This window comes from Serinus canaria, chromosome 1A (assembly GCF_022539315.1).
Source record: "Serinus canaria isolate serCan28SL12 chromosome 1A, serCan2020, whole genome shotgun sequence".
Classification (NCBI taxonomy): domain Eukaryota; kingdom Metazoa; phylum Chordata; class Aves; order Passeriformes; family Fringillidae; genus Serinus; species Serinus canaria.
Genome location: NC_066314.1, coordinates 49,849,419 through 49,865,907, shown reverse-complemented (window position 1 = coordinate 49,865,907; position 16,489 = coordinate 49,849,419). Strand labels below are relative to the sequence as shown.

Genomic DNA, 16,489 nt, shown 5'->3' with positions numbered 1-16,489 from the left:
ACACTCGGCCGCACGCACACACGCACACACACACACGCCATCTCCCAGCCCACATAGTCACCCAGGCATGCCCCCTGCAAGGACACTCTGCACACTCAGGACACACACACACACGCACTGAACACACACACAGACATCTACTCACTGGTCTTTCTACACCACCTTACATACAACCCCTAAAAACTCGGTGCTCCTCTAAAGGATGAGATGCTTCTTGTCTTCACATACACCCTGCACCTACCTACAAGGTTGCACATCTGTATTAAGACGCACATGTGATAACTCAGACAACCATCACACAACACCACATCAGCTCCACCCAGCCTATTCCACCACTCCTATGAATACCCAGCAAAAACATTTTATACAGCACAGCAAATAGTGATCCCTGCACATATGCACATGGAATACCCAAACATGTCTACCACACACTAACTCTTGACCCCTTATACGAAACTCTCACTGCACAAACACACAGCATTTAATGAGCCCACTCCCACAGCAGAGACCAGAAAAAGTGCCATGCACACACACACACACGCATCCATGTCAGTGCAAACACCACACTAGCAAATGACATATCTGTAAGAAAATGAGGGCTCATAAAACATCCTCATGCACTCAGGAACATAAGTCAAGCAAGCACCAGTAGCTGTATATCACACACAAATATACTCTGCTTATGAATTGCCTGCAGCATACAAACTGATTGTATCAGATACTGTTACCTACCTAAACTCAGCCCACACAGTGGCATAGCATCCTTCTGGATCCTAAACATTAGCCCCAGACATATTCTGGCACATGGAAAACACAAATACTCATCAACATCTAACATAGGCAGACAAACACAAACTAGACATGACACACACAGCCAAAAAAAAAAAAAAAAAAGAGACATTCTTGAAAGTTATGAAGCTGGAACTCACTTTGGAGACAGCTGTATTATTCTGTACAAGTGCATATTCACACACACACTTTCCATTGCCACACCAAATCTGCTTTAACTGCCCCATCTCTGAGTAAGATTTTTCCCTTTTTTTTTTTTCCCCCCCCACACTTCTGCTAATTCTGCCCATTCTACAATCTCTCATGTGTTTGTCCACGGACTGGAGTTGCCACTCCAGGGGGCAAAGTCTCTGGAGCAGAAAGCCTGCAAAAGCAGCCACACTCATCCCTTCTCTTTCCCTCCGTTCTGGTCTTAGATGTGCATAATTTGCATGCAGAGAAGAGTGTGCAGTCCCACCAGCCCCGACTCCTCTGAAATTGGCTGATAGTGGCATCAGGGGATGTGACTGCAAAACCTAAGCGTGGCAAAAAAGTGCATAAATCCTTTTGGGAAGTGGAGATTTGGCCAGGAAGGCACCGACTTCCCCCAGGCCCCAGGAAAGACAAAGAGGTACCCGAGGTGAGTAAGAAGGGGCAAGGGAATGAAGGGAGATCGGCCCAGCACCAGGGACAGCACAGCGAGCACTCCGCCAGGCTTGTTTAACAGGCTCGGCAGTGTCACAGCGTGACGCTGCCAGCAATGACGGACAACAATCAGGGTTAGACATCAGAGCAGGCAAGCGTACCTGTGTGCCCCCGGGAGATGGGAGAGGCAAGGGAAAGCGTGGGCTTTGCAGCGGGGAAGAGCAGCTGTAGGTTATTTGGCACAGGGGTCCATGGCTGCACTGGGATCATTGGAGCAGTGGTGGCACAGATAAAAAAGGAAGAGCTCACAGGCAGAAAAAAGGCTGGCATAGGCGTGGCTTAGACACAGGCAATGCAGGAGTTGCAGTCGGGTCGAGCCCCAGCCACAATGGAGGAAGTGTGAAAGGAGTCCCATAAGCTCTTGTCCTGTGCTATTGGACAGCATGGGCTTCCAGCACATATGGATACACCTCAGTGTAGGTCAGTGGAGCGTACATTGCAGCGGCCTCCTTCAGGAGCTCCCTGCCCTCACACACATTACGTGCCCCAGCAGCCTCAGCCTATTCCCAGTTCATGTACACTTTCCACACTCTGGCATGACAACTCTCCATTCCTCAAAGCCACCTACTTCAACACACTCCCACCTCCCCATGCTTGCACCAGATCCATGTCCATGTGGCAGCATCAGAGGAACCAGAAGAAACAAGGGAAGCCCCCTATGCCGCCTCAGCCCCAAACAGCTCCTCTTCCCCTCTGCCTTCACCAGTGCCACCACCAATTACTTTTCTGAAGTGCTTTGAAGGAGTAGAAATTTCCTGTCTCTCTCAGCTAAGCATGGCCCATGCATCGAGGCAATTTCAGCTTGCTAGTAATGTCAGTGCCTCGGCACTGTGCTCAGTTGTACCTGCGTGCCTCTTCCCACAAACATCCATTGTGCATTACAGCAGATGAATAATTTAGGCTGAAAGGGGACAAGTGAGAGAGTCTTCTGGGTCTCAGCAAGGCACATGTACAAAGCAGAGTGGCGATGGAGCTGCCTCATTTGGTCAAAGCTAACAGATGCTGCCAAACCTAGAAAAGCCACTATGGCCTGAAGAGCTACTTGGGTTAAAGTACGGTCATGAGGGCAATTTAAAGAGGCATTTGGACTCAGAATTTCTGATAGGTGCTGAGAGTGACACAGAGGTGTTGTGTGTGGATGGGCAAGGAGGATCTTCATCTCTGAGACACTTAGCTCTGACCTAAGCAGCTGAAGAGAGCCACTAGTGGAAAATTAAACCATCATCCTAAGGTGACCTGCAACCCATCTGCTCCTGTGCATCAGAAGCATGGAAGAAGTACTATGACTGGCTAAACAAGGGAAAAGGATTAAGAAAGCACAGCAAACAGGAGCTGAGCGGGATGCAGATGCGTGTTTGGATGTGCCCATCAGTGTTCCTCTCAAACAGATGCCACATCACAGTTTTGTGGTGGCATGCAGGGGGACCTGGAAGACACAAGCACGGGTCTGTCAGTGCTGCCCTGAGTGAGCCCATCTGCATGGGGTAATGCTGGAAGGGGGCAACATGGACAATGTGGCACCACATGTGTAGGAATGTGTGGCCTCTGGGGAGCGACTCTGTGTTGGTGCTGTGCATGTGCCTGCTGCGGGGAGTGGATGCCAGGTATGGATGTCTGGGATGTGCATGAGTGCATCAAGTGCTGCAGTGCAGGCTGAGCAGTGACTGTGTGTATGAGCCGGCTCCTTGCTGAAAACACCGGTGCATTTGTGAGGTGTCAGGGAGCAGTGGGTGCCCTGCGGGCTGCCTTGTGTGTGTGTGGCAGCCTTTACCTCGGTGAGACACTGCTGTGGTACTGCACACCTGCAGAGCCTTGGGAAAGCTGTGCAGTGCAGCAGCACAAAACTATGGGAGCGTGCATGTCCTGGAGAGCACCCCTGGGAGCATCCAAATTCACAGGGATGGGATCCCCTCTCTGGGTGGAACAGTCCGTCTGGCTCCTGCACTGCCTCTCCTCCTGGACTCCGCTTTCCTTTCTCGCCTTCCCTCAGCTCCCCTTGCTCACTGGCAGCAGCATGCTCTGCCCTGGGAACCAACTCCCACTCACCACACTGGGAGGGAACTCCGTGCTTAGCAGTTCCCTGGTATTTTCCCACATTGAGAGCCAGAAAGTAAAGAAAAAACTCTGGGCAACCTGAACTGGACCTATTCCCTTTCCATGTCCTTATTCCTCTTAACTGCATTACAAACTCTGAGATTTTCACCCAAACCAACAGACTTCCACCCCAAAGCCCCAAACACTACAAACCAGACTCAGCTCACATCTGAGCCATGGGCTATCCCAGGCTGACAACTCAGGAAGAGTAGCTTAAGGTAACAGAGTTAGGAGAGAGCAGTCCCTGTAGCTGGGAATATGGAGAAGCTGCTGCAGCTGCAGCCATACCTGTCTGACTTTCAGCTCCCCAGCCAGAATCGCCTATAGCTGGGGTTGAAGTAAGAAATTTCGTGCAGGAATTGCAGTCAGCACAGCTCAAACTCACGCTTCTGGAGCCAAAGCAACACGCCTTAGCTGCTCTGTTATTGCTCCTATCAGAAGGCTAAACCTTCAGCCAGATCCCACTTCCAGGGGAACTTCCAGGCTGAGTTCCAAAGCATGGAGCCTGTCCACTTGGAGCACATTCTGGGGCAGTGGGACTTGAGTAAGAAGAATACCCCAAAGACATTTCTTTATTTCTTTAGCCAATTCTGCAGATCACTACATCCCTCCCAAAACCTACCCAGAGCTCTCCTTGTTTGTTCTGAGGCTGATCTAAATTACTCAGCTCCCCAAACTGAAATGCAAACAACTGGCCTCCATTTCAGGCTTTGCTTTTGCCCTATATCCCACTTTGCACCTATTCCCTCTGGAGGACAAAACTAGAACACAGGAGCCACTTGTGAAAATATGCATGCCTTCCCTGGAAGGCTCCATGGGCTCCCAGTAAGACCTAGTTTCAGCCAGGACCAGAAACATACAGTTTTGCCATGAAATGGAGCCTTCACACTTAAGCACCATCTGTTTTTTTCTCAACTGCAGTCCTGAATCTGGGGTATCCCCAAACTTTACTCAATCCTATGCACTGAAAGCCTCACCTCTAAGCTCAATTTTGAACCTTTTGTCTCCAGTTTTCTTCCGAACTCAGCCTTCCACGTTACACATGAGAGTGTTCCGTACCAAATCCCTTCTCTGATGTTTTCTCCACACCATACAAGATGACAGACTGGGAAAGTCTGGCTGTCTGATCCACCCCCTAGCAGCAGTCACGACCCACAGTGGGGGTCTCCAGGAGGCAGGACAATATTTTGCCAGATTTTCTTTCCCTACAGAGGAGCCCTGCTCATGGCTTAGACAGTTTGGGTGACCTTTTCACTGCTGGCAATCACGACCAGGAAAGTAGCCCTCTGTGCTAATATTTAAATGTCCACTGTGAAAAGCACAGAACCAGCCCCACCTGCTGCAGACCCTCTCCTGAGCAGCACCACAGCATTGCTACTCCAGTTCTTCCCTCACACTGAGGTCTTTCCCTCCAGCCCTGCATCCTCCTCTTCCTTGCTCAGCTTCACGAGCAGCTCCTGCTGATGCTTTTCCCACATCCTGCCCTGCAGCCCTGCCAGCTTTCCAGGCCCCACGAGGCAGGCAGAGAGTGAGCCCCTGATTATCATTCAAGCTGGATTCTCATTAGGCTGAAATGCCCCTCCAGGAGATCCATTAACAGTCCATAAGGTTAACTTAATCCAGCCAGTCTTGTGTGGTCTCTGCCCAAATTCCCTATTACATTAACAATCTTGAGCCTTAATTAGCATGTGAGGCAGAGGTGGCATTATTAATGGAGATAATACGGAGCATTAAGAATAAACAGGCCAGGCTGTCTCTCCCCCACCATGCATGCAAATCTTCTTCTGTGCAGAAACAGCATGAGCTTCCCCCATGAGCCACACACGTGAAGGGCTGGGGTGCCCCAGTCCAAAGACAAGCCCTGGAGCGTACAGCCAGGCTGCTGCAGGAGGATGATGGGGAGCAAATGAGGCCCCGGAGTGACCCTTCATCTGCCTGGGAGATGAAGGGCTGATAATGGGAAGACCACGGTGTGGCAAGTCCTGTGAGACAAATCCTTGCGCCAGGAAGGAACAGTCATGTCCTTGGCTAACCCAGCCACCCCATCTTTCTGGGAGGCTTGGCAAAGCAAGGCCCAGGTTGTGTGAATCTCTGCCCCCCTGCACATTCAGTACACACTGCTGTGTGCATGCACACAGGATAACACCATGGGTGTATGGCTCCAACACCACGGGCAGGGAGGGCCTGTCTGTCCGAGGGGAACAGGCTGCAGGAACCTGCTGCAGCTGTGCAAAATGCTCCTCATGAGTCTCCTTTCTGACCACTGAGCCCCAATGCACTGGGAATACAGGACAGGACCTAGGGTCTTCAGCTGAAGGAGAGAAGCAGTCATTTGGGGGACCAGAGAATAAATGATATGGGTTCCAGCTTGCTGCAGATTGGCCATGTGGTGGGGAAGGGACGGGTCCCTTTTGACACAGGCTGGCCGCGCAGGTGGCTGCTCAGAAGAGCTTGGTCATTGCAGGTGAAGGGGCAGTCTGGGGCAGACCCTCTCCCAGGCCAGGCAGAGCCAGCACAGGTTTGAGTAGAGGAGGGAGGACTGGTGCTGCCAGCAGCAGCGAGGGGCTGGGGCAACAAAGGGTCAGGGATGCACTGAGTATCAGCCAGGAGAAATTGCAAGCCTGACACTTTCTTCTAATACAAGCACTTGCAAAATCATAAGGCAAAACAGGGGAGGAGAGAAGCAGAAGCAGCAAAGCCGAGGAAGCAGAGCCTAATGACAGGACCTCTGGAGTGCTAATTCGCTTCCAGCAGCACTCAGCAGGATGGGGGTGAAGAAGCATGTCTCAGGGACCCACAACTGCAGGGAATGGCTTCCTGAGTCTCGCTTGTCCCTGAGGTCTGACCCATGCTGTTCCAGCATGGCTCTGCTGTGCTCAGTGTGTCCCTCCAGGCTTTGCAGAAGGGCTTGCACTGAGAGCAACGATCCCTGAAGCACAGAGTGATATCCCTGTACCTCGGCCCTGGAGCACTCGGCCAGTGCTAAGTAGCCTTGCTTAGCGAGGAGCACTGCCTCAGGCTGGGCTCTCTCCCAGGGCTGCACTCTGCATCAGCCCAGCTGCCTTCACATACCCAGAGGTGCAGCAGAGGCCCTGAGCAGAGCCCAGCTCTTCCACTTTCCAGCACAGCAAGTTCCCACTCCCCCAGGCCCACCAGCCAGCCCCTGCCAAATCCATTTGTCCAATCTTGTGCTTTCTACTAATCCTGTTGAGCCATCCTTTAAGTTGCTCTGAGGCAGAGATAGAAAAATACAAAGATGCCCTAAGAAGCTTCCCCTGACCTTGCTCAATTCAAGATAAAGGGCTTTGATTTAAAAAATTACAGTGGGGGTCTGTCACTGATCCATTGCGTGGATTAAAGGGAAACAAACAGAGACATGGGATACAGCTAGTGCTAGGTGAGCAGACAGGGAGGGGAGAAAGGTTATAACCAGCATGGGGGAGGAGACAAAACAAAAGAAAGGACAGAAAATGAGAGGGGAGGAAGAAAAATAACTTCTTCCTTGCCATCTCCATACTTGGCTATTGGTAGAAAAGCTTTGTACATTCATGATGTTATACAACATCCCACCACCTTTCATGGTCTGTAAGGAAGAGCAAGGCAGCTGCACTCTCCATGGTGTGACCAGGCTGGGGACAGGGTGCTGGGACTGGACAGGAGCTCCTTGCTCTGTCAGAAGCATCCAGTGGGGTACCTGACTGAAACCCCAAGGCACAAGTGCTAAAGAGATTGTCATCACTATCTCTCCTTACGAAGTTGTTCAGACTTTTCTTCTTCCACCTCTTCACCCTTCCTTCACCCAGACCTCTCAGCTCATCTCCTTCCCTTCCTGACAGTGCTGTCTCCCACTCTCCCTGCTGCTTGTCCTGGCCCACATCTGGCAGCATCTAAATAGGCTTCCCACCACCCACCTCAGTCCCCTACTGCCCTTGACTCAAAGGTTACTCAGAACAATTTTCCCCTGTAGGAAATGTCATCATGCCATAAGGACTAGTGACGGCACCTTCTTCTTTCCCTGTACCCTCCAACATTTGTTGCACCCCACAAGGGCCCTTTGGTCCCTGGCATGAGCCTGTTTCCTCCCTCTGAACCTATTCTGTTTGAAGAATAGGTTGAATCACTCACAAGATGGCCGATGTTTCATTTTCATTCTTCTTTTACAGGTAGGCTAACCAGAAAAGGAAGCTTAAAGAAGGTGTACACCTCTCATAAAAAATGCTGGAAAACTGATAATAATGGATGAGGAGAAGGCTAGAGTACTCAACAACTTTTTTTTTGCCTCAGTCTTCAATGACATTTCTTCCCACATCTCTTGAGTGAATGGACAGCTGGATGAGGACTTGGAGGGCAAGGTGCTTCCCACTCCAAGTTCAGGTTCATGAGCACGCGAGGAGCCTGAACATACATAAGTCTATGGGCCCTACAAGATGCATCCCAGAGTCCTCAGAGAACTGTTTGATGCAGTTGTCAAGCCACTCTCCATGATATTAAAAAAAGTTATGGCAGTAAAATGAAGTTCCAGGTGACTGGGAGAAGGGAAAACTCTACCCATCTTTAAAAAGGGTAGAAAGGAGAACCCTGTGAACTACCAACCTGTCAGCCTCCCTTCTGTGCCTGGGAAGATCATCCTATTTTTCAAGCCTCCTCAGAGCCTGCCCACTTCTATCTTGATGACCAAGACACCTTCAGGTGGTTTCAGAATTTTTGCCCAGCTTCTTCAGCTCCTCCTGTACCATGTATGGGCACTGCAGCTGACTGAAACATTTTCACCTGAGTGGGACCTGGTGCAGCTCATCGCTGTGATGTCACTTCCCACTCAGCAATGCCCCATGTCCTGCTGCTAAAAGCTACACCACTGTAGCCAAGAAGGAGGTGGCTGATAGATGCAGAGAGATGAAAGGTGAAGGGAGACTGGAAAAGAGACAACAGAGACCGTGACATGAGACAGGTCTATAACACCACACATGACAGAGGAAGTGCAGAAGAAAGAGGTGTTAACAGCCTCTTCCCACTCAAAGATCAAGGGTCAGGAAATTAAACCAGAAAGTTACAGGTTCAAGACAAACTGCGTGTGTGTGCTGCACAACTTCCTACTGTGAGATTCTGAGGATGCTAAAACTTTACCTGACCTCAAAAATTGGCAGAACAAATTCAGGGAAGAAATAAATCCACTGAGAACTGAAAGTGCATGACAGATCTTCCAGCACTGTGTCCCTCAAATATGCCGAGGCTGAAAGGGTGTTCAGAGGAAGTGCTGCTACACAGTTGTCCTGCCTATGTGCTAGTCCCTCTTTCTGCTGCAGCTGGAGATACTGCTCTGGAAGGATCAGAGACCTGGCTTGGTAAGGTCCTTTTTGTATTCCTATGGCTTTCCATAGCCAGGCTGACCCAGAAGTCATGGGGAAGAGCAGCTCTGAGTAACAGTATCATTTTGGTGCATCAGATCATTTTGGAGATAGATGGACAAGGCAGCAAACAACATAGCTCATTCCAAGAAAGATTTTTTTTTTTTCCCTGACCAAAAGCTGGAAGGAGATCAGGTGTCATTTCAACCAGTCATTCCAGTATGGATCTTTGTTGGGAATAAAATTTCTGCTTGAGCCCTAGCTCCCTTGATGCCTATTTCCAGACTTTTCTAAGACCAAAATCCCTTTTCCCTGTGTTGATAAACAGAACTCTTTAAACAGACCATCTGTAACAGGTCCAACCCCCTTGAATTCCCTTCCATTTCCCTGACCTGTCTATCACACTATTCATGGCAGGCTCTCCACACTAATCCTTTTATTATGATCTCGCTCAATTTTCCTGGCCTATGACTGCAATGAGGAAAAAAGGGAGGGGTATTAATCCTTCTGACCTTGTTGTCCCAATTCTGGGCCATCTGTGACTAGAAATTCAGAGGAGGGAAGTCTGATCCTCCTGATCCCACTATCAACCCCTTGCTTTGGGAGGTTCAGTTTGTACTCTCCTAGAAAGATGTTGTGGAAAAGCCCCTTTTCACTTACAGGCACTTCCTATGAGATTGCTTCCTAGACTACCTTTCCAGCCACAGAGGGTTGAGGGAATAATGTCCTCCACCTCCACTAGACTCTGTTTACTTATTCCCCCTGCATCACCTCTCTGCTCCCTCAACAGAAGTGTCTGTGGGTTCTTCCCAGCCACGAGACAGGGAATCAATAAAGGTAAAAGACAAGCAAACATCTCTCAAAATTTCCCTGGCAATGCTGCATATAAAGGGGAGGCCTTGCAGCTCACTCCACTTCCACCAGGGCTGAGTAGCCTGTTCCCTCCACCCCTTCCCACCACCGTGTTTCCTCACTGCCAGCAGTTGCATCTCCATGAACCTACCACACTATTTCATAGATGGTTTGAGCACTCACAGGAAGCAGGAAGCTTGCATGTATCCTCAAGAGACAAATATTCTCCTCTTTGCTCAGCTTCATCCATACCTCTGACTTTGCCCAATTTTGCCACTTTAAACAATCTCCTCCCTTCCTTAGTGTTTACAGTCCCCCAATACACACAAACTGTTACATATGATCATTTAGTCAAGCTCTACATATTTTGTTCTTTTAATCTCTCCTCATAAATAAATATCTTCAGCTCTTTCATAGTTTTTATTGCTCTTCTCTGAACTCCCTCCAATTTATCACCCTCCTTCAGCTAGCACAGCACCCAGGTTTGCATGTTAGGTTTTCCAGACTGATCTCACTAAGGCCTTGGAGGTAACATGAATTCAGTTTCCCTAGTGCTTCAAGGCTTGATATTTCTGGTGTACTTGAGTTTCTGGATGACAGGAAAGTTGTCTCACTTCATACAGGTGGCACCTGCTAATAACTCAAGGCTGTCTCCCCAGGGAGAGGAGGAAGAAGAAGGTTCCTGAGAGATGGGGAGAAGACACATGGACAGGTGGGACAGATGTCCTGCAGCTGAGCAAGGGACATGACTACAAGCCCTGACATACTCACACACCTCGAGAAGAGACATCAAATCCTGGATATGGAAAAGGTGCATATGCAGACACACATAAACATGTGTTCACTCCACAAATAAACCCCCAGTGACCTGCATCACACACGAGTGCACACAGGAACACACACACAGGAATAATGCCACGAGGCAGGAATGACAGCCATGTGCATGGAGACTTTGGGCATGCACACGTAACCTGTGCACACAAGAGGACAGGACAAAGTCTAGCAGAAAATGGTGCTCTCCCTGCTCACAAACACACATGTTCTCATGCATAAACCAATGCTCCCAGAGGAAAGATAACAGCTCATGGAGTCCTTATAGTACCTAAAAATACACAGGCAGCTCTGACCCATCTGGTCTGCAGATTGAGCCTGTGAGCCATGGAAGGAATGAAGACAAACATATGACACCTTGCCTTAAGGCAACTGGTAGCACATGCATCATACTGAGCCAGAGTCTTCATCTCTACAGACCCTTCCTTAGTGATTACATTATCACCAAAGCTATTCAGAAGTGAGGTAAAAGCTGAGGACCACAGAGGGGAAGAAGGGGACTCTACAGAGCAGGTGTGGCAGAGTTAGGCATCCCGCCTCCTACTCTGTGACCCTCCTCCCTGAGAATGTTACTGATGATCCTTCCTCACAAGGATGTATTTGCTCTGTCTCTCTGCTATCAGACATTCAAAGGAGTCAAAAGCACCCACAGTTTCTTGCAAACAGTCTTTCCCCTACAGCTTACCAAAACCAGACAGGTATTAGCATTTTGTGAGTGTCAATGTATAGAGAACACGAATTCTTGGCCCCCAGACACATCTTCTCACTTCTGTGAAATTCATACTGCACCATCAGCTCCCCAGAGCATCACCTTGAAAGAAATTCTGTGCTAAAGAGCTGAAAAGCTGGAGATGCACTCCCCAGGGTGATTGCAGACGAGAAAGAACAGCCCCAGCACATCAGTCAGGTCAGCACAGAATGAGCTTCACCTTCAACAGCAGAACAGACTCTGTTTGAATCCCATGCCTATCTCCATGGTATCTGATGCCATGCTGTAGGGCACCATGTAGTCACTGAGACTCTCCACACCAGTGATGCCTGAAGACCTTTAAAGGCTCCCTGTAAGTGGCACATCTAGGGACAAAACCCATCAAGTCACTCACCTCAACCTGACTCCTGGTAGCTTGTTTGCCACCTCTTAAAATGCCATGGAAAGAGTGACAACTGCCCTTCCCTCCTTCTGTACCTCAGCTGGTCAGCTGGAACTGGGTTTCCTCTTGGCTTATGAATGTTGAGAAAATGAGGTCATTTCTCCTCAGTGACAGAAAATTATTTGGTGAGGAAAGCAGTTCATCTCAGGCAATGGCTATGTACCCCTGAGCTGCCCAGGAGACCCTTAAAGGGGAGGTCAGGGCAAAGCAAGGCACGAAACCAGCACCAGCTGGGGAGCACAGAAAAGTCAGGGCACAAATGCAGTGCTGCTAAAGTGGGGCTGTAACTGCTGCCAGACCAGCTCACCACTGAAGAAAACACAACAGCAGTCCCACAGTCATTGTCACCTCCAAAGTGTCAAGCTTGACTCATCTGAGGATTTAAATACAGCACTCATCTGGTTCGCAGCTGTGAGAAACTCATCCTGACCCAGCACAGAGAAAGGGCTGGAGGTGGGTCAGAGCCCTGTGGTCTGCTCCCTGAGTTCTGCATTCTCCCTTTCCATACCACAGAAGGGATTTCAGTGCCCCACTGCCCTGGCAAAAGAGGTGGCTCCCATGCATGCAGTTTGCCTCTCCTTCAGTAGCTTACTCCATGTCCTCCCTCACCCTCTTCCCACATGGAAAGGCACTGGGGGACACAGAGCTCTCTGCTCCTTCAGAACTGCTCAAGCACCTGCTGTAATTCCAGTCTGGGCAATCCTCACCAGCAGAACATGCAGAGCTACCAGGCAAACTCCAGCTTTCCCCACAGCTGCCAGCAGCCTGGGGTCCCTCACTGCTCAGGAGAGCTCTGCTCTTCCATGAAGGAGAAAAGCAAAACCGCCTCTGTTCCCAGAAAAGGGGATGTTTTGCTGGAACAAATTTGCTCTGCACCTAACCTGCTCCTGTCTGCTCTGGTACGCAGGCATGGGCAAGGGCTGCAAGTGGTTTTGGGACATCCCTTTACCCAGAGCAAGCCAGCCCTCATGAGCTCACAAGAATGTGAGGACAGAGGTGTTCCCTACATGTCCTCTGCCCTCCCTCACAGTAATAAAAGAAACAACCTAGTCCAGGTCCATGTTTACAGGGGACCAAGGGAAAGATACCCACAGTATTTAGGAGGAAGGAGAGAGCAGCCAGGTCTCTCTCCCTCAGCAAATGTGCTGATATTTTCTGACACAGCTGATAAGAGCACTGGGTGGTTTCAACAGGCCCTGATATGACCAGTAGCTTTTTTCCCAGGTGGGCAGAGCTTTTCATCACTCTTCAACAGGGTCAGATGAGGCAGCTGCACTCTGCCTGAAGCTGCATCTGGCTTCTGACATGACCCAGGTAAGAACAAGCACCACGGACATCATTGCAACTATGCTTCCCTCCCTTCTGCCTTCCCTGCAGTTGGTACCTTTCCCATTTCAACCGCAAGCTGCCCCCCAGCAAAACCTACACCTCTGTATGCCCCCCTTCCCCAAATGCCCTCCCTATCCTCCAAGTGGCTTCTGCTCCACAGCGTAGCTTTGCACCAGTGCAGTGGGTCAGACAGCACATTCCCAAATACCCACTTTGCCTGGAGCTGGGGCAAGAGCAGGAAAGGCTGTGCATGCACAGGTCTTCCCTTGGTGTCGTAGTTTTTGATGGGGGAAAAGCAACTAAGGCAGTTTGCTTCATGCTGACAAATCTGCATGCTTGTGGCTTGGGTGCCCTGAAAGCCAATCTCCCCCCAGGGAAAACAATGGTGGCAGGAGGGTGGCAGATGGGAAGGGGTTAGGGGTGGGGGGACGGTTGGTAGGTTGGGGAAATCCGTGGGATTAAAGTGTCTGCTTCTCACCCCTGGCACTGCATCAGCACCCTTCCACTCCCTGCAGCTTCCTCGCTGCTGCTGGTACGGTCTGCACAGAGCAGGGAGGCGAGAGGGGGGCTGTATTTAAATATATAAATAATGCATGTTCCATGCAAATGAAGCTTCCTTTGAATATTACATTAGCGATGCTGTCAGGCTGCGCTTCTTGGGACCCAGGAGTGATGGGATGTGTGGGGACCTGGAAGGGGGGGGTGTGGGGAGGTAGGGCTCACCAGAAATTCCCTCATACCCCAGCACAGCCTCCTTCCTCCCCCTCCACCCCAGCTCCCCCACATTACACACACTCCCACTTCCTCCCACCTCTCCGTGCATGACAAATTCCTTGGCTCGCAGCATGCAATGCAGCCAGGCTCCCCAGTCCCCAGGCCCCCTCCAGTGGCATGGGGCCCCCCTCCGCTCCCTACATCATCTTTACCCCGCTCCAATCTCAGCAATGCTCTCCCTGCTCCACAGCTTGGTTTATATCTGTGCCTCCAGAGTGGAGAGAAGGGTCCTGCTCTGCAGCCTTTAGGGGGAAGAAGGGGGAGCAGTTCCTAAGTCCGGCCTGCACCATGTGCACCCTTTTGTTTGCACCCACCGTGCTCGTGTGAGCCCAGAGTGGGTGCCAAAGGACCGCGGGCTGTGCCAGATGGATTTGCCCGCAGCACAGAGCGGTTCTCTCCCTCCCCATCACAGACACCCCGTTCCCTGGGCGCCAGGGAGGATGTTTGGTGTCTGTGCACAGCCAGCCCGGCTCTGTGCACACTCGGACACGGGACACGCACACTGTGCTGCATGCACGGTGCAGGGCTGGGGCACACCAGCACACACACGCGAGAGGGCATTACGCACAGCAGCTCCCGAATGTGCTGCCTCCTGCAGTATTAGCTGATTTATGCTGCCTTTCCCCAGCCAGATCCAAGCCCTGGAATGGGAACAGCGGCAGCTGTGCACTCCTGCCTGTCCTGGGATGAGAATAGGATGCGCCTGTTCGTCTCTCTCCCCCACCCCCCATCACTCCTCCTTCCCCCTCCTTTTGCTCCCATTCATTCATTCAGCTTCTCCTCCCCCCCATCCCATGCCCCAAAGCAGGAAGATCCTTATGCATAAAAATGTGGGCATGCTTTCTCTGGTGGAATAAACGGGCATGCAGACACCCTGCAGGCAATACATATACACTTACATATGCATTCGAGTAGCTGTCCTGGGCCCCACATAAATACCCGGCTCCCACCACCAGCACAGACACATTCACACACCCGACAGACACCACGCAATGACTTTTCTGCAGCCAGCCACTCTCCCAGCAGAGCAGTGTAAGAGCAGAGGAGAGATTTACTCACTCCCTTGCATGCAAACCAGACGAATGTTCACTCGCCACACAACGGACAGACAAACAGACACAGACCAACCACTGTCCGCAGACGCTCCCCTGCAAAGTTTGCAGAGAGACAAGGAACAGGGGGCTGAGGGTTGAGACTGACTCCTTCTCTGTCCCATAACTGTGGGGGATACACACAGAGGTCTGCCTGTCTGTACATGCACATGTGTGCATGTGTGTGTGGAGGTATATACACACACCTATAGCTACACCTATACATGGATACACACATGAACTCACACAGATCATATATTCACACCTATTCACACATATCTATATTCACAGATACATGTACATATACATACACATATCTCCTCCTTTTGCAAGGTCCAAATAGATGCAGATGGGTCAAACCCAGCTGGGTGCAGCAAGCACTGAACCTATTCAGCATCCTGATCCTAAGCAGAGTGCACACACACTCACACACACACTCACACTCACACGCGCACACACACACACACACGCACACACACACACACACACACACACACGCATGCACGCAGTGAAGGAGAGACCCGTCTCCAAGCCTCTCTCCCTCCCTCCCATCACCCCATGTAGGCATCATCTCCCCCCCCACAGACACACACACCCTGGGCCACTTCCCCTTCTCCTTTGCACTCACCCTTCGCCTTCATCCTCGGATCAGAGGCATCCAACCCCCAGGGAGTGCATGCACAAGCTGGAGGAAAAGGGCAGTCCATGCATCCTGCCCTTCCCCTATTCCAATCTCAGCTGCTTCTCCAAGAGGCAACACAGACAGCAGCCAGGAGCCGAGGACACGCGAGGCAGCAGGACAAGGACTGCACACAAAAACGTGTCTCACACACACACACACATGCACATACCTGCTCCTGGAGGGGTGACTGCTCCCAGCTTCCATACGGGGCATGACAGAGACAAAGTGGAGGCACAAAAGACCCCAGTCCTCATGCAACTTGCAGCCCTGCAGATGTGTTTGTGTGGGGGGTGTCCCCCACTGGTGTCACCCCTTGGAGCTGTAGCGTTGCTTGCCCCGCAGCTGGCTCATTCCCGGCCGCACCTAGGCAGCGCTCCCAGCCATGCACACGCGCGAGCACGACAGGCGGGGATGGAGCAGCAGTCCAGGGAGGGCACGCACAGCCGGAGGATTTGCTGCCTTCGCCGCATCCGCATCACTGGGGGAAGAAGGCAGAAAGGGCTGTATTGGCATTTAAAACGCAAGTGATTAATTCGCCACAGGCTCGGCTGATAGGGCTCTGGGACCAGAGCCGGCAGCACTGCTTCTCCCAGCTGGGAAGGCTCTGACAGGCAAAGGACCCTCTCCCATGGAGCCAGTTCCGAGCTCTCCTCGCCTGCACAGCCACTGCTCTGGTGCAGGCGGAAAGGGGTGGGCCTCCACCGGAGACATGAGCACACGCATGCAACAGCTGCTGGGAACTGCACACACACGCACAAACACACACACAGACACAATTCCCCACAACAGCTGCTCGGGAGCTACACACAGCACACAGCAGCTTCCCAGGAATACAAACAAACAACAGCTGCTGGGGAATCACACACA

General features: G+C 51.1%; 1 long non-coding RNA gene across 1 annotated transcript in view; it reads right to left on the bottom strand.

The window, feature by feature from the left end:
• Window positions 1-16,134, bottom strand: part of LOC108961539 (uncharacterized) — a 49,244-nt gene extending 33,110 nt beyond the window's left edge. Inside the window, exon 1 of the long non-coding RNA XR_001989858.3 lies at window positions 15,792-16,134. This is a non-coding gene — a long non-coding RNA (uncharacterized LOC108961539). The remainder of the gene's footprint in view (window positions 1-15,791) is intronic.
• Window positions 16,135-16,489: the final 355 nt, after the last annotated feature.